The sequence below is a fragment of the Balaenoptera physalus genome, assembly GCF_965194825.1.
Source record: "Balaenoptera physalus genome assembly, chromosome: 7".
NCBI classification, from domain to species: domain Eukaryota; kingdom Metazoa; phylum Chordata; class Mammalia; order Artiodactyla; family Balaenopteridae; genus Balaenoptera; species Balaenoptera physalus.
Window position 1 is genome coordinate 37,047,224 of NC_138886.1, and position 18,612 is coordinate 37,065,835.

At 40.4% G+C, this 18,612-nt stretch overlaps 1 protein-coding gene and 1 long non-coding RNA gene across 2 annotated transcripts in view; one reads left to right on the plus strand and one right to left on the minus strand.

The window, feature by feature from the left end:
- RUSC2 (RUN and SH3 domain containing 2) overlaps window positions 1-12,596 on the minus strand; it is a 58,874-nt gene extending 46,278 nt beyond the window's left edge. Inside the window, exon 1 of the mRNA XM_082468368.1 lies at window positions 12,461-12,596. The gene's annotated coding sequence lies outside the window, so the exon portion shown is untranslated. The remainder of the gene's footprint in view (window positions 1-12,460) is intronic.
- LOC309663860 overlaps window positions 1-18,612 on the plus strand; it is a 102,727-nt gene that overhangs the window by 11,369 nt on the left and 72,746 nt on the right. The window contains exons 2-3 of the long non-coding RNA XR_014265502.1: window positions 12,452-12,894; window positions 13,221-13,368. This is a non-coding gene — a long non-coding RNA (uncharacterized lncRNA). The remainder of the gene's footprint in view (window positions 1-12,451; window positions 12,895-13,220; window positions 13,369-18,612) is intronic.

Consider the following 18,612-nt stretch of genomic DNA (forward strand, 5'->3'; position numbering starts at 1 on the left):
GGGTACTGCGCACGCCCCCTGCACACACCACCACCTAAGGGGTGGGCAAAACACCTAAGCCACCCCTCTGGCCCGACCCCTGGACACACCCCTACCCTCACCCCATATAAGGAACAAGCTCGCCCCTCTCAGGGAGCCAACAAGCAAGGGAACCTGTTTTGTTTGTTCTCACTGCCCACTGCTGCAGCAGGGGCCCCAATAAAGCCTTGCCTGAATTTCTTGTCTGGACTCTGATCAACTTCTACTGATTAAGGAGGCCAAGAACCCTGGTTGGTAACGCCAGGAATATAGAGCAGAAAATAGAGTCTTTCACAAGTTGGGGAAAAAAGGACAGGAAAATCTTTGGCCCAAGACTGACAATCACAAAGGGTTTCAAATTAGCCTTTTATCCTTATTTACACATGAAGTTATAAATGTAGTCATTAAAAAACAAACAACTCTTTTGACATATAATTCACATACTATAAAATTCACTTTTTTAAAGGGTACAAGTCAGTGGTTTTTAGTGTATTCACAGAGTTGGGCAACCATCACCACAGTCTAATTTCAGAATATTTTATCACCCCTAAAACAAACCCTATATCCATTGATCTTGCATCCTACAATCTTCAATTCATTTATTTTTTTGTGGCTACCTTAGCATTTTCTATATACAAGATCATGTTATCTGCAAATAGTTCTACTTCCTTTTCAATCTGAATATCTTTTATTTCTTTTTCTTGTCTATTTGCTCTGGCTAGAACTTCTAGTACAATGGTGAATAGAAGTGTTGAGAATGACCAACTTTCTCTTATTCTTGATCTTAGAGGGAAAGCTTTTAGTTGTCTTTCACCATTAAGTATAATGTTAGCTACGGGGTTTTTTATAGATGCCCTTTACCAGGCTGAGGAAGTTCTACTTCTAGTTTGTTGAGTGTTTTTATCATGGACTTGTCAAATTTTTCTTTCTGCATCTACTGAGATGATCGTGTGGTTTGTCCTAAATACAGTCATTTTCATATTACAAAATGAATTTGTTAAGGTAAATATTTTAAATATACCAAAATTATTAGAATTCTGCTTTGGATTTCAATCATTTTTAATACATGAAGAACTTAAAAAATGGAAGCGATCAAGCTCTCTGGATCTTCCAGAGACCCTGGATTCAAAGACTATTCCTGCCCTCACAGAGTTTACAGCTATGTAAATAATGCGTTAACCGCTGTAATGGAGCCCCAGACAAGGCCAAATATGCAGGGGGTCATCAGGAAAGGTTTCAGAAAGGAGTCATATGAGTAGATTCTTAAAGGAGGAGTAGAAATATGCATGCAGGTCAGGGGAAGGATTTCAATCAGAGAGAACCATATGTATAGAATTCTTTATATTATTCAGCCATGAGAAAGAAAGAAATCTTACCAGTTGTGACAATATGGATGGACCTTGAGGGCATTACGCTAAGTTTAATAAGTCAGAAAGAGAAAGACAAATACTGTATGATATCACTTATATGTAGAATCTTAAAAGGCCAAATTCATAGAAACAAAGAGTAGAATGGTTGCCAGGCGCTGGGGGGGTGGGGGAAATTTTGGTCAAAGGGTAAACATTTCCAACTATAAAATGAATAAATTCTGGGGATCTAATGCATAGCATGATGATTATAGTTAACAATACTGTATTATATATTTGAAAGTTGCTAAGAGAGTAGATCTTAAATGTTCTCACCACAAAAAAGAAATGGTAATTATGTAAAGTGATGGAGATTTAACGACCCTATGGTGGTAATCATTTTCCAACATATGCGTGTATCAAATCAACACACTGTACATCTTAAACGTACACAATATTATATGTCAATTATATCTCAATAAAACTGGAAGAAAAAAAAAGAGAGAGACAGTTTGTCACAGAAATCTGTACCCAATAGCCTCAGACTCAGGACATAGATTCCCAGAGTATTTATTGAAAGAAGGTGTACCTAAGTCACAACAGAAAACTAAAGATTTGACCATATAGAAACTGTAAAATTCTAGATGTCAAAAGTCATAAACAAAATTAAAAGACAAATATTTGACACAAATATAACAAAATGCCAATATCCTTATACGTAAAGAATTTATGTGAATTGATTGCTAAAACCTAAGATCTTTTTGTAAAATTGTGGTAAGAACATATAGCATGAGATCTATTCTCTCAACAAATTTTTAAGTATAGAGTGCATTATTGCTAACTATAAGCATAATGTACAGCAGATCTCCAGAACTTATGCATCTTGCATAATTCAAACTTTATACAGGTTGAACAGCATCTCCCCATTTCCCTCTCCTCCAGCTCCTGGCCACCACCATTCTACTCCCGCATCTCTGATTTTGACTACTTTAGATTCCTCATGTAAGTGGAATAATGCAGTATTCGTCCTTTTGTGACTGCCTTATTCACTTGAAATAATAGGAAAATGGGCAAGATATGAGCAAACAGTAAGATTTAAAATACTATTAAAATACTATCTTTTGTTTATCAATTATCAAACAAAATAATAATAGTTAAGGGAAGGAAAGTAAAATAGGCATTTTCACACTTTGCCAATATAAGCATATTTATGAAGGTACAACCTTCATATTGAGGTTGGGGGTAAAAATATATATATATATCTCCAGTCTTAAAAACGTTCAAATCCTCTAACTCCACCTCTAGAATTCCATATTTAGGAAACTATCAGAGATTTTTTTCATAAAGTTATTAATCTGAACATTTTTTAGAAAAGAGAAAGCTATTTTTAAAAACCTCAAATGTCTAACATTTGGATTAAGTAAATTATGGCACAGTCAAACAATGGATTTGTTACCTAACTATTCAAAATTTGACTTCCAAAAACTGTTCAATGATGTGTCTTCATTTTATACTTGTCTGTATTTTTCTAGATTCTCAACAGTGAGACTATATTTCACCTATAATTAGAGAAAGAGACAAACCACTTTCTCAGAAAATATTTTTAAACAAAATAGACACGATATATTTGTTTCAAAGGAAAAAATATCATAGTATCTTTCACTTCATCTTTCCCCATAAAAAGACAGTTAAGTTTAAACATTTTCTAGGTTAAAATCTGAGCAGCTAATACCATTTCCTTAGGACTATTCTCCACAATCTCTTAATCTTCAATGAGTGATAGATTTATAAACCTAATCTCTAAAGGCAGAAAACCCAGTGCGGAAATGATATGCTCCAAATCACACTCTTAGTGGCACTATTTGGCCTTTGATTCTTGGGTCTTGTGCACTAGGGCTTTTTATTTTTCTATTCTTTTTTTTCAAAAACAAAACCAAAAAAACCAAAAAACCAACAAACAAAAACCTTTATGTTGATTAAATCTGAGAACCATTGATGAAGAGGCTGAGATTATAGTTTGGGTCTAAGAGTAGTTCTACTCAAAGTGTGGTCTATGGACCAGTAGAATCAGCTTCTCCTGGGAATTTATTAGACTGGTAAGTGCTTGGGACCAGTGCCAGATTTACTGAATCAGAATTTCAGGGGTGAGCCAGGTGATTTTTCTGCAGCCTCAGGTTTAAGAAGCACTTGTCTAGAGGAAATTAAGCAAAGAGGCTAACAGTATGCAAAGGGAAAGAGGTGCACAGCCCACCTAATGTTCAATGTATATTTTTTAAAGCATATACATTATTATATAATATTCTAAAAACAAACCTTTTTTTTTCTTATTATGAACTAGAAAGTATGGCTAGAAAAAATTTTCTTGGCTTTGGACTAAAAAAGGTTGACAGGGCTTAGGATTAAAGGGCAAAAGGAATCTAATTAATTCCTGGTTCTATGCAGCTCACTAAATTAAGGCTAAGGGTTTCACATAGGAATTTGGGAACTGTATGTATGCAGTAAATATTTTGGTTATATTTCTCTCAAGCCATGATTGGTTACTGGTGGGTGGTCAGTTGAAGATGACGGGATCTCAAACCCAACCGTTTCTTTCAACCTCTTTCCACTTTGGAGTCATGACTCAGTAGGCAAAATTCAGTAGTCATGCTTCCCTGGTGGTCCAGTGGGTAAGACTCCACTCTCCCAATGCAGGGGGTCCGGGTTTGATCCCTGGTCGGGGAACTAGATCCCACGTGCATGCCACAACTAAGAAGTCCGCATGCTGCAACTAAGAGTCCACATGAGACCTGGCGCAGCCAAAATAAATTAATTTTTAAAAATTAATTAATTAAAAAAAAACAAAGAAAATTCAGTAGTCATGTATCATCTTTGGTGACTGGCTTAAAGTGTGCTTTACAGAGCCCCCTCATTGACAATGAAAGGTAAGCGAAGGGGATGGAGAGGAAAGGAGGGAGAGAGAGATGAAAAGGTTAGACTCTACTTCTCCGAACCCCTTGCCTTTAACCAAAACAGCTCAGCTTTTACCTTTTTGTGTCCACTTTCCTGTGGAATATACTTGAACAAAGAGTTCCCCTCAAAAAAAAAAAAAGAGCTCCCCTCTAAAAAACATTTTGAAATTTTCCATTCTCTACTACATATTCTCACAATCCAGTAAAAAGCCATAACTGTCTTTTCCCCCCATGAGATCAATGCTCCTTGTTAACTATCTATCACCACAACCTGGCTGTCAAAAAGGACTCACAAATGCATAATGGGCAGGTGGTCCTGCTTCCAGGGCTCCTTTCTCCAGCCACTATCATTAGGGATGAATAATAATGTTGCAAGTTGCTGTGTTGGATGTGAGGCAAAGCATATTGTATAAATCAGCCTATAAACTGAAAAAGACACTGCCCTATCTAAGACGTTAACTATAGCTATAAGTATAAAGTAAAGAGAATAATATTTTCGAGAAGTAGAATAGCTCTGTAACACCAAGTAACAGAAATCCTTCAAAGTAGTCACCTTGGGAGACAATTCACTCCAGTAATGCTCCTATTTAAAACATTTCCAGAACCCATCTCTTGGAACTGCAAAAACCGCCTAGCCAACTCACAAAACTGTGAGACATAATCAGTCATTGTTTTAAGCCACTAAGCTTTGGGGTGTTTGTTATACAGTAATATATAAGCAAGACAGAAATCTTTAAATCACTATGATTTGGAGGATATTTAAAAGGAAATGTAGGGACTTCCCTGGTGGCGCAGTGGTTGAGAATCCGCCTGCCAATGCAGGGGACACGGGTTCAATCCTTGGTCCGGGAAGATCCCACATGCCGCAGAGCAACGAAGCCCATGTGCCACAACTACTGAGCCTGAGCTCTAGAGCCCGTGAGCCGCAACTACTGAGCCCGCGTGCTGCAACTACTGAAGCCCGTGCGCCTAGAGCCCATGCTCCGCAAAAAGAGAAGCCACCACAGTGAAGAGCAGCCCCCGCTTACCGCAACTAGAGAAAGCCTGCGTGCAGCAATGAAGACCCAACACAACCAAAAATAAAAAATTAAATTAAAAAAAAGATACTATCAAAAATAAAAAATAAAAAAATAAAAGGAAATGATTAGCCTTACAGAAAAACTCTAGCTATCTAGAACGTACAGGGACTAGGTTGGTCTGACAACAAAGTTTGGCTGTATCTTTAAATAAACAGAATACAACATCCTTCAGATAATAAGAGATAATAACATTTTGTGAGAGAAACAACTCTCGGATGAATGGGATCAGCAGTAGGTCCCCAACTCTTCCATCTTGAGTTTTTGCTTTTTCCCTTGGGGTCATCTGAATCTTATCTATACTGACTTTAGGAATATGCCAATCTCCTTTTTTTTCCTTTACCTGAACATGGATAAAAAATAATTTTCCATTTTTCCCTAAGTACACTAAATATAAGGCTGTATTTTCTTTCTTAAAATAATTATACAAGAAAAGAAAGGAAGCACAAAAGTATAAAAACAGGTAAACAAGTTAAATATAGATTTTAGGATCCTAAGATAAACTTAAGTATAAACTTCGGATCCTAAAATAACTAAATCTAGCCAGAAGTTGGCTGGCCCTTTTTTTCCCTCTCCACCCAGTTATCAATTTGTTGTCCTTGACCACAGGACCACACAAGAAGCCAAAAACACAGCAGACATTTCAGAGCTCACTGTCTCATTTCCTGGAGAAGATAAAAGACTATCTTATTAAACCAAGAATTCCAGAGAACAGAAGTTTTCTTCTTTAAGTATCAAAATTAATTTTTTTTAAACTTTAGGTATTTTGATAAAACTCTTTTAAAATGTACACTTTCACTTACACACTTTCGTTTTAATCACAGTGTATAGGCTATAACTTAACTTTTTCTTGATGACTCACTGTTAACACTAATATACTATGCTAAAATATAGTTTTGTTCTCAGCATCTATTATGGACTTACATCCTCAATCATCAAACCAAACCAATCATCAAACCCCTAAGACTGTGTGTTAAGAGTAAATATGGTTCACTTTTGCCACTTCTATTCAACATAGTATTGGAAGTCCTAGCCAGAGCAATTAGGCAAGAAAAAGAAATAAAAGGCATCTGCACCCCTGTTGGCAGATGACATGATCTTATACGTAGAAAACCCTAAAGATCCACCCCCCCCAACTGTTAGAATTAATAAATGAATACAGCAAACTTGCAGGACATGAAGTCAACATATAAAACATATAAAAATCAGTTGTGTTTCTAGACAATAATAATGAACAATCTGAAAAGGAAATTAAGAAAATAATTCCATTTACAACATATCAAAAAGAATAAAATATGTGGGAATAAACTTAACCACTGAAAACTATAAAATGTTACTGGAAGAAATTAAAGAAGATACAAATAAATGGAAAGATATCCTGTGTTCATGGATGGTAAGACTTAATATTGTTAAGATGTCAATATCTGCAATATTCGACAACATGGATGGACATTATGCTAAGTGAGATAGGCTAATCACAGAATGACAAATACTGCCTGATTCCACTTGTCTGAGGAATCTAAAATAGTTTAATTCATGAATCAAAGAGTTGAATGATGGTTGACTGGGAGAGAGGGAAATGAGGAGTTATTGTTCAATGGGTATAAAGTTCAGTCAAGCAAGATGAATAAGCTCTAAAGATCTGCTGTAAAACAATGCACCTACAGTCAATAATATATTGTAAACTTAAAAATTTGTTAAGAGGGTAGTTCTTTCCATAACAATAAAAGGATGTCAACCGCCCAAAGCAATCCACAGATTTAATGCAATCCCTTTCAAAATCCTAATGATATTTTTTGCAGAAATAGAAAAATCCATCCTAAAATTTGTACGAAATCGCAAAGGATCCTGAATAATCAAAAAAAGTCTTGAAAAAGCAGAACACAGTTGTAGGACTCATACTTCTTTACTACACAGCTTACAATCATCAAAAGAGTATGGTACTGCCTCATGCTGGTCAGAATGGCCATCATTAAAAAGCCTACAAATAACAAATGCTGGAGAGGGTGTGGAGAAAAGGGAATCCTCCTACACTGTTAATGGGAATGCAAGTTGGTGCAGCCACTGTAGAAAACGGTATGGAGGCTCCTCAGAAAACTAAAAATAGAATTACCATATGATCCAGCAATCCCACTACTGGGCATACATCTGGACAAAACTATAATTCAAAAAGATACATGCACCCCTATGTTCATAGCAGCACTATTCACAATAGCCAAGACATGGAAACAACCTAAATGTCCACCAATAGATGAATGGATAAAGAAGATGTGGTACATATATACAATGGAATACTACTCAGCCATAAAAAAGAATGAAATAATGCCATTTGCAGCCATATGGATGCAACTAGAGATTATCATACTAAATGAAGTAAGTCAGAAAGAGAAAGACAAATACCATATGATATCACTTATATGTGGAATCTAAAATATGACACAAATGAAACTATCTACGAAACAGAAACAGAATCAGGGGCATAGAGCATAGACTGGTGGTTGCCAAGGGGGAGGGGGTGGGAGAGGGATGGACTGGGAGTTTGGGGTTAGCAGATGCAAACTGGTATATACAGAATGGATAAACAACAAGGTCCTACTGTATAGCACAGGGAACTCTATTCAATATCTTGTGATAAACCATAATGGAAAAGAGTATCAAGAAGAATGTATGTATATGTATAAATGAGTCACTTTGCTGTACAGCAGTAATTAACACAACTTTGTAATTCAACTATACTTCAATAAAAGATAAATTAAAAAAAAAAAGTGTGGTACTGGCATAAAGACAGACACACAGACCAATGAAAGAGAACAGAGAGCCTAGAAATAAACCTGGCATATCTGGTCAAATGATACTCGACAAGAATGCCAACACTATTCAAAGGGGAAAGGACAGTCTTCAACAAATGGTGTTAGGAAAACTGGATATCCACATGCAAAAGAATTAGATTGGGCCCTTATCTTACATATCATACAAAAATTAACTCAAAATAGATCAAAACCTAACCATAAAAGATAAACCTATTTAAAAAAACTTAGAAGAAAACACAGGGGAAAAGTTTCATGACACTGAATTCGGCAATGATTTCTTGGCTGTGACACCAAAAGCACAGGCAACAAAAGAAAAAAATAGGTAAACTGGATCTCATCAAAATTTAAAACCTTTTGTGCATCAAAGGATACTATCAACAGAGAGAAAAGGCAACCCATGGAATGGGAGAATATATTTTCAAATCATAATATCTGATAAGGGACTTCTATCCTGAATATATAAAATACTATTACAATTTAACAATAGAAAGACATATAACCCAATTAAAAAATGGGCAAAGGATTTCAATAGACTTTTCTCCAAAGATATAAAAACAGCCAATAAGCACATGAAAAGATACTAGACATTACTAGCCATTAGAGAAATGCAAATCAAAACCACAAGATACCATTTCACACCCATTAGGATGACTATTATTTAAAAAACAAAACAGAAAATAAGTATTGGCAAGTTTATGGAAAAACTGGAATGCTTTACATTGTTGGTGTAAATGTAAAACAGTACAGCCACTGTGGAAAACGGTACGGCAGTTCCTCAAAAAATTAAACACAGAATTACCATATGATTCAGCAATTCCATTTCTGGGTATATATCCAAAGGAATTGAAAACAGGGACTCATATTTGTACACCAATGTTCATAGCAGTTTTATTCACAATAGCCAAAAGGTGGAAACAACCCAAGTGTCCATCGATGAACGTGGATAAAAATAATGTGATATATACATACAATGAATTTTATTCAGCCTTAAAAGGGAAGGAAATTCAGATGCAAGCTATCACATGGATGAACCTTGAAGACATTATGTTAAGTGAAATAAACCAGTCACAAAGAGACAAATATTGTATGATTCGACTTATATGAAGTACCTAGAGTAGTCAAATTCATGGAGAAAGAAAGTAGAATGGTGGTTGCCAGGCACTGGGGGAAGAGGAAATGAAGAGTTAATCGTTTAATGATTATGCAGTTTCAGTTTGAGAAGATGAAAAAGTTCTGGAGATGGATGGTGGTGATGGCTGGGCAACAATGTGAATGTACTGAATGACACTGAACTGTATATTTAAGAATGGTAAAAATGGTAAATTTTATATTATATATATTTACCACAACTTAAAAAAAAAACAGTAAACGTGGTACAAGAGAGGTTCTACTGTGAGTTGTTAGCTTTTCGTTAGAATGCACTCCACACCCCACCCTCATCCCTTGAAGTCAATCCAGAGCAATGTTTATATCTGGCCACTCAAAATAATATGCTCATTTTGCAAGACAGACTCATTTGACAGGAATACAATAGCATATGTCAATGTTTGATGGGTGTTTTCTGGGTAACCTCAGCACTGATCAACTGGACTGTCTCTACAGAGCCTGCCCTTACCCTAACATGCAGTCAGTGAGCCTCTCAGTCAAGTGACTTTTAATAGGGTGCTCAGTCATTGTGTATCAGCAACAGAAGAAAAGGATGAGTTATTGTCCTGAAGTTGCAGAGAGAAAAATAGAACACATAAGCCTTCCCATGAACCAGGGTTGCCAGATTTAGCAAATAAAAATACAGGACACCCTGCTGTTTATCTGAAATTCAAATTTAACTTGGCATCCTGTATTTTATCTGGCAACACTCTGAAGCATTGGAAGTGAAAAAAAAAAAAAAAAAATCAAACAGTCCAGAGTGTTTTGGGGCTACTGAGGTCTTAACAGGGATCCTAGACAGGGAAAAGTAGAAAAGCCCATTAAAAACATATTGGTTAACAAAAAAAAAAGTACTGGTCTCCAGATACCATGCCCCTGCTTAATTCAGCTCAGGAGCTCTTTCCTGCTTTCAGTATCTGTGATCCAAGACTTACTTTGTAAAGTTACAAAGATAAGTCAGAGAATGGGAGAAAGAAAAAGTAAAGAAGGATAAATCAAAGCTAGAAATGGGTGAGAACATACCCAGCTTCCAGTTAGGCAGGCCTTGCCTCAAAAAGGAACCTTAAACATTTAACAAAAAGGAACCTTAGACACTTAACATAAAAATCAGAGGAAATCAGATTTTGACCTGGCTCAAAGCAGAAAAGGAACAATGATGGTGAGTGTGCTATAGCCATACAGTAGGAGGGACACGGGTAGCAGAACACCAGAGACAGTGGTGGGATCTCCTCACTCCCCTAAACCGTATCACTGCTTAATTTCCATGGAGCCTGCTAAGAAACTCCAGTCACTATTTTACCTACTAATACGCTGAGCCCCAGTGACAATAATGCCACTATTAGTCAGGCAACTACTTCTTAGCTTATAAACTCCCACAGCTTGCCAGCCATTGTTTCATCACTCAGCAATATCATCTACTTCCCCACGGAACCGGGGCCAAAACTGAGGTCGCCGAACCCTGTCTTAGCTTCAGGAAACAGAATCTGTTCAGGTCATCCTCTTAGGAATCAACAAAAACAGGTTTCAGGCTTTCTGTTCTTTGAGAATCCCATCTTTAAAAGGCCCGTGTTCTTATCATTGTTGATTTGGTTGTGGTCATCCATGTACAATGCTTGGTGTCAGTCTATTTATCTCTTGTAAAAATAAAATACAGTGTGTGTGTGTGAAAAAAAAAAAAGGCCCGTGTTCTTGCTTATTACTGACACTGTTCACATAGCGGTAACCCCTGCCTGATTCTGGTCTACTGAGATATAAATGGCCCATATGGCCTGATCATACTTCAGTAGTATTTAGGAATCTTTGATATTTCTCACACTAGGGCAGCCTGGGATGTCTACCCCTCCAGTGGAGGAAAGGGGAGGGGAGGTATCCAGGAGCTAAAAGGGTAAAATAACTGAGGTCATTCCTCCAACCTGTCCTGAAGCACTAGCTGACCAGCTACACTGAGTAAGGTTTAAAGACTGTGGCTAGCCTCCACAGTTCTTCTCTAGAGGGAGAAGTTAGTCGCTAGGGCAAGAGGAGGGGCGTCACCTGGGTAAAGCTCTTTCAAGATTATCTGGGCAGCCTCTGAGGCACACTGACCAATAAAAATTTCTGCAGCCTTGGCCCTGACTTTTTTTTTTTTTTTGTAAACAGAACATAAAGGGAAATCAGCTGATAAATAGAAGCTTCTATGTAAATGACATTAGATGCATGAATGGAGAGACTGAATATGTTCAGTTCTATGCTCCCAACATAAGCACCACAAGTAATTCCCTAGATGCCCTTCCTTTTTTCCCACTTCATGTAACTAGTGACATTTTTCCCACTAAAGCACTCTGCCTCACAGCCTCTGCATTGGTCTCATTCATTCACCCACCCATTAAATATTTACTGAGTGCTACCATGTGCCAAGCACGGTGCTGGGCGCTGGAGATACAAATGAATAATGTATGGTCCTTGCCTCCAGGGCAGTCCCCTGGTGTCCTCGGGGCCAGCCTGGTAATCCCAAGCCAGCCCTGGGCAACGGGATCACGGTGCCCTTCGCAGCAGGTAAGAGCGGTAGCAGGGGACTGGCAAACTGCCAGGCCAAAGGTTTTCCCAAGGTAAAACTGGCTGTGAGAGCGATCCCAGCCCGGCTCAGGCAGACACCAAGTTGGGAAGCAGGGGCCAAAGGGGCGGAGGGCGCAAAGGACCCTGTTGTGCGGAGGACCCCGCCGCAGTCTCCGGGCTGGGTGCTGAGCGGCCGCGCTACCCCAGAGCCGTCACTGGAGATGTGGGTACAACGATGACTACTGGGCGCGAGTCAGCTGAGGGGGTGTCTCCGAAGGGACACTTTGAGGAGACGGTTGGGGTGGATCTGGGGTGACGCCCAAAACGATGGTTGGTCCTGGGTGTTTGAGGGTTCGGTGGATGGCAGAGCTGAAGGGTCAGGACAGGACTGAAGACAAGGTCGGTCCAGAGGGTCGAGGAAGACCGGAGGGTGAGGTTGCGGGGACGAGGGGGAAGGGCGGAAGGGAAGGGGCGCTAAGGGCTGGATAGGTGGGCAAACTGAGGGCTTTTCTCCTAAGGGAGCATTTGGAACGCGAGGGCAGTGGGTCTCCGGGACCTCTTCCGATCCCGAAGAGGCGTCCTACCTGGTTTCTCGCCTCAGCTTAGTCCGACGGCGTAGGCGGCGGCGTAGTCTCGCGCCCTGCAGGGGTCGTGTTGCAGCCTGGACCAGCAGGCGCCCCCCTTCTCTCAGACAGCTTGGTAACGTCCGGTCCCCCCTGCAGCTGTGGCGCCGATGGTCCAATCTGAATTGCCTTCATGCCGCCCCTCAGGACGGCCAGTAGTTCGGTCCGCTGGGGGCCAGCGGGTGCTCGCCCACCTCCCCGCTCCTGCTGCGATGCGCGCAGCGAGTCACGCGCAGTGCTTTCCCGCGAGGGGAGCGAGCGGCGAGGCTTCAGCCGTGGCCCCGCCTTCTGCGGCGGCGCCCCGCCCCTTCGGGGTGGTGCCGGGCTAAGCGGGCTGGGGTGTACTGGAACCCAGAGAATCCTCGCCCGCCGCCTAATTGGCCTGTGGAAGGCAGGTACATTTGCGCACCCACCTTAGCCTAATGCCGCGATTCTCTGCCTGACACCGCAGTAGAACCTCTTGGGAAAAATAGAAAAACAAAACTAAAGCCTGACCTCAGCCGAGACCAGTTGAACTGGAAGCACGGGTAGGGTGGAGTAGGGGTGGGATGGTGCCCAGCCTTGATATTTTTAAAAGCACCCCATGCGTAGCCAGGGTTAAAAAACCTGGTAAAACCTAGAACGGACAAAGACTGTCTCCTTTGGCTAAAAATTTTGTCAGGCTTTTCTGGGTCTGCCCTGGACTTAGGTTGACTTTGGGCTTTCCTCTTTGTCCTTGTAGAATCCAGTTTGAGCAAGGATCTCACTAAATCAGTTTATTGGAAGTTCTCCGCCCTTGGTATCTGACCATCCTTGGTATTTTATCACCTTGGTCTGCCTTCAGCAAGAATTCTGTTGAGTTGGTCTACAATCCCCCTTGGTAAGAGTTGGTAAGAATCCCCCTTACCCCTGATGTTTCTTCTTAGTAATTGCTATGATCATGTCCCTCCAAAATTCATATGTTGAAATCCTAACCCCCAAGGATTAGTAGGTGGGGCCTTCGGGAGGTGATTAGGTCATGAGGAGCTCGCATGATTAGGATTAATAGTTTTATAGAAGAGATCTCACAGAGCTCCCTAGCCCAATCCTCCAGGTGAGGAAGTCTGTGACAAGAGAGCACTTAGCAACCATGCTGGCACCTTGATCTCAGACTTACAGCCTCCAGAACTGTGAGAAATTTGTTTATAAGCTACCCAGTCTGTGGTGTTTTTTGTTTGTTTGTTTGCTTGTTTTGTTTTGTTTGGCTGCGTCGTGGGGCATGCAGGATCTTCGTCCCCAACCAGGGACCGAACCCGTGACCCTTGCATTTGGAGCACAGAATCTTAACCACTGGACCACCAGTGAAGTCCCTGTGGTGTTTTATTATAGCAGCCAGAGCAGATTAAGGCTGTAATTTTCCACCCACTGACCCCTACCCTGCTCCTTGGCTAATAAATTACCACTTGTCTTTGTTGGGGTCTGAGTTGAACTCAATCTCTCCCCCACTGCAGCACCCATTGCAGTGGTTCCTATAGCTACTCCATGGTCCCTGCCCCCCTCAGCCCCTGTAAATAAAATCTGCCTTACCATCTTTAACACGTATCATGAATAATTTTTACTTTAACGGAACTCATGCACTTCCTGCTCCTAGGCAGGGTGTATGTGGGATATTGAGGATTGTGTTGTCTTCTTCTTCTATCCAACGAGGGTTGGGGGCAGGTGGTCATTCAACAAATAGTTATTAGAACCTCACTAGGTTCCATCCTCTGTGAAAGAGTTGAGACTGAGACCCTGTGCTCTTCCAAGACCCAGGCTTGTTGGGTCAAGGAAGCAGATAAATGTCATCCTGTGTAATGCATCCTCAGGCTTCACAGAAGGCATGTGAGCTGAGCTTTGAAAAATGAGTGGGAGGTAAAGGGTGTGAAGGAATCAGCATGTGCAAAAGAACAGAGGGGCAAAACAACTGATATGATTGAGATGTGGGACGCGATGGAGAGAGCACAGCAGAGATGGTCAGGGGTGTGATAATGAAGAGCCTTCCATGACATACTAAGGAGTTGGGACTCATCCAGTAAGCAGTGGAGAGACACTTTATGTGAAGGCAGGAAGGGTAAATCAAATATGAATTTTAGAACTACAATTCTGGGGGCAAAGTGGAGAGGGCTAGGATCAGCCAGGGAGACCAATGAAAAACTGGATGTTTTTGCTGTTAAATGGTGCAGGGTGGGGACTTAGCCTAAACTAGGCCAATTGGAATCCCTTCCCTGAAAATTTGGATTTGGAGGAGAGAGAATTACACCCTTACTCATGGTTAGACTTATAACGGAAATTTGAGAATGCCGAGTGACCATCTTTTACTTGTCAAATGGCCTGAGTAGCAGAGAAAACCAGTTTGCTGAGACGTATCAATCTGTTGCCTAGAGAGGAGCCAAGTCTAGACACAAAGAGTCTACTCCCCAGCTTCCTGGGGCCTCCAGCAGCTGGTTCTACTTCTTACTGAGGCCAGCTTGATTCTTGCCCTAGGTTGATGACATATCCTTCTATCCATTCAGATAGTCTCATTTTTGGCTTCAGCAAGTGGGGGTTACCTCCTGTTATTTGTGTTAAGGGATAATTTTTCAAAAAGGTAAAATCGTGAGTCTTATACAAATATAAAATAAATCCATATTAAACTCACTAATTAATGAGAGAACCAGTAAGACACTAAGACTGGTTCACATGAGTATTTGACTTTTAGAAATGTAAATTCTCTACCAGACAAAATTAATTTGCATCACTGGGAATAGGAATTATTTGCATTGTTATGGGCAAAAATATTTTGCATTATTATCAGTATTTGAACAGATTTGAACTTTAGAAGTCTCGCTCTAGTTGGAGTGTAGATATTGAATTAGAGGAAAGTAAAGAGACCAGTTAGGAGACTGTGGTAATTTTGATGAGAAATGGGAGGGTCTGAATTAGGACAGTGGCTGAGGGGTTAGATAAGAGGAGATAGATCTGAGAGAGATTAAGCATATAGAATCCATAGCAGTGGTCCCCAACCTTTTTGGCAATAGGGACCAGTTTCGTGGAAGACAATTTTTCCACGGATGGGGGTGAAGATGGTTCAGGCGGTAATATGAGCGATGGGGAGCGGCAGATGAAGCTTTGCTCGCTTGCCCACCACTCACCTCCTGCTGTGTGGCCTGGTTCCTAACAGGCCGCAGACTGGTACCGGTCTGCAGGCCGGGGGTTGGGGACCCCTGATCTATAGGACTTAATGATTAATGTGTCATTGGGGGTTGGGGGTAAAGTAGAGTGAATAGTCTAGCATGACTCTCAGGATCCTCCAAACGCTGAGTTTTCTCCAAAACTCTTTGCACATATCTTAGAAGATTTGGAGCTAGAATTACAGGGAAATGTTGGGGCTAAGACAGTGCTCCCTTGTTTCTCTGTTTCTGGCAGTGGTAAATATGGTTATTTCCCCCACAGTTTCTTAAAGAAAAAGATGTAGGATGAGCCAAATGGTCCCGTGACCTCTCCCTGTTCCTGAGAAGCTGTAGATGAGGAACAAGTATAAGCCTATGTAAGTTGGAATCACCTCTCTGTTTTTGCTATTGGCAGCTATTCCATCTAGCTCAAGTGAAAAGATCTCATCACCAACCCAACTTCAGAAAAGCCCTCACGGGGTGCTCTCCTGGAATGAAACAGTGTCTTGTCTGTTTCCCTTTGGACATCTGCTTTATTCTTCTCTCTATAGACTAGACACATTGGCCCACTTATCTTCATACTTATAGCAAGTCATGGCCACTTTAAAATGGAGGCCTCTCCTTCTGAAACTATATGACCTTTTAGTAACTATTCTCATCACTGACTTAGTTTCTTGGAATTCTAATTCCCAGAGAGAGCAGGTATATTGGGATTATATATCCACTCTTCACCAGTTGTGGCTGGGAATAGTGGAGTCAACTGGCACAAATATGGGACCACCTAGACCCACCCCATCATCAGGAGCTGTGTGGGAAGAGTCAGTAATCTATGGATTTAGCACCATTGAGTAAATCAGTGGGCTCATTTGATAAACCAGTGCCTGCATCTTCTGTAGCCCACCCACAAAGTCTTTTGGTTTTATCTTCAAAATATATCCTCTATTCATCCACTTATTTTTTCACTGCTTCAACCCTAGTCTAAGCCACCACCATTCCATGCCTAGACAACTGTAACTGCCTCCTAAATAGTCTCCCTGATGTCACTTTTGCACTCCTATTGCCCATAGAATAGCCTGACCAATCTTTTCAAACTGGCTTTAAAGCCCTCCACTGCTTCTCATCAGACCTATCTAACCACACTCCCCTTTGCTCACCATGTTTTGTCCACATTAGGCTCCTGTTTCTTATATACAAAGCTTGCTCCTGTCTTCAGGACTTTACACTATTTACTCTGCCTGGAATGTCTTTCCATTAGGTTTTTGCAAAGCTAGATCCTTCTAGTCACTTAAGTCTCCTGTCACATGTTATTTCCTCAGAAAGTCCTTTTCTGACTACCAAATATAAAATTAGCTACTCCTCCCCCCTCACAGTCTCTCACTGTTAAAGCAGCTGTTGCAGTATCTTCATGGCACTTATGATCTGAATGATCTTGTTTACTTTGATATTGTCTCTTCTACTAGAACATAAGCTTCATGGTAGCAGAAACCTTTTTTGTTGTTTTCACTGTATTGGCAGCATCTAGAACAGTGCCCAGACATGGTAGATGCTCAATAAATATTTGTTGTATATGGATGAATGTGATGAAAGGGAGTGTGTGTGTGTGTGTGTGTGTGTGTGTGTGTGTGTGTGTGTGTAATTGGAACCTTGAAAGAATGGGATTTGTGGGGTCAGTTTAACTATAAAACCATTTTATTTTGTCTTCCACTCTTTTAACCTACTCATGAGACTTTTACTTCATGAATTTTCTGGTCAATGTTAGGTAGCAATCAGTACTTGTTACTTTAAGTTTCACTTGAATAATTAAGATGTCCGCACTAATGAAATTATTTTTTAAACTTCATACTTTAAAGCTTTTCCCATCTCTCAGCTTGGACCTATTGCAGGTGGCCATGTTCAGTGGGGCTTAGTAGCTGTCTATCATTTCCCACTATCTCTTTCCCATGCCCAAGTTTGCTAATCTTCTTTCTCCAGGGTTTGAGCAGGGTGGAGGGAGAAGAAGGTTCTTACTTGACTAATACTGTCATAAACTAGTTTTAGTGTTTGGCAGGTATCTAAACCTGACAGGAAATTGGATGTCAGTGAAGGCTCCCAGAGGAAGTGACCAAAGTCGCTGAGATTGAAGATCAAATACACATTAGCTAGATAAAGGAAAGAATATATTCTAAGAGGAGAGAACAGAAAGGGCCAAGGCACAGTGGTTTCTGAAGATAATGGAACCTTTGGGGAATTGCAAATAATTTAGTATGTGCAGCAGAAAGTGGCGATGAAGCTGGGGAGGTAGGCAGCACCGAGGCAGGAAAGCTATGATGATTCACTAAAGGACTTTAAACTGGCAAATGACATGATCTGATTTGTATTTTTGAAAAATCACTCTCTGTGGTGTGGATCATGGATTGGAAAGAAGCAGAATCAAAGGCAGGGAGACCTGAGAGGAGGATGTTGGCATAATCTAGGCAAGAAACAATGAAATCAATGGGATTGGGAACAAATAGGAAGAGAAAGACTTGAAGACATTTCTAAGACAGAGTATATGGAACTTGGTAACAGAATGGATTGGATTAGAGGAATGGAAGGGAGCTGTCCAGAAAGACTTCCAGTTTTTTGGTTTGAGCTACTGGGTGGTAGTGCTAGTCAGGGAAACAAGAAAAATAGTCAAAGAAGCAGATTTCAATATTCTTTCATTTTATTTGTTCATTTATTCAGTAGACATTTATTAAAGGCCCATTATATGTTATGAATAGACAAGTAAATCAATGATTACAACGCCCTGTGATAAGTGTCACTGACAGAGGTATACACAGGGGAGCAATTGAATAAATAGGACAGATACATAAAAGTCACACTGAGGAATTAGGCTAAGCTCTTGCAGGAGACAATGCCTAATCTTCATTTTTTAAAAATTGAGGTAAAATTCTCATAACATAAAACATTCTCATAACCCTTTTTAAGTATATGATTCATGGGCAC